Genomic DNA, 355 nt, shown 5'->3' on the forward strand with positions numbered 1-355 from the left:
CTCTAATGATAAAAAGGTAAATAGGTATATATAAAAAAAAATGCATTTCCCACACTCCTTCTCAAAACACAAAAGCTTTCCAGTCGAACCGCACACCACTCACCTCACAGAACAGCTGTTTCCGTGTGATTGGCATCTGCGTGAGCTGAGCGGAGTCCAGTCAGTGTAAAGGCCACGACCAGGGTTATAGGTGGCCATTGGACGCCCGCTGTTGACATCATGGCCACCTCGTAACCCTGGCCACCGGCAGAGGAAGTGGCGAGTCAACTTCTTTATCTCAGGAAGTTCTGGAGACGGAGATAGCCAGCCTGGAGGAGAGATGATGCTGCGGTCGAGGGGGATTTTTGACTGATAT

Source organism: Penaeus monodon, chromosome 29, assembly GCF_015228065.2.
Source record: "Penaeus monodon isolate SGIC_2016 chromosome 29, NSTDA_Pmon_1, whole genome shotgun sequence".
Taxonomy (NCBI): domain Eukaryota; kingdom Metazoa; phylum Arthropoda; class Malacostraca; order Decapoda; family Penaeidae; genus Penaeus; species Penaeus monodon.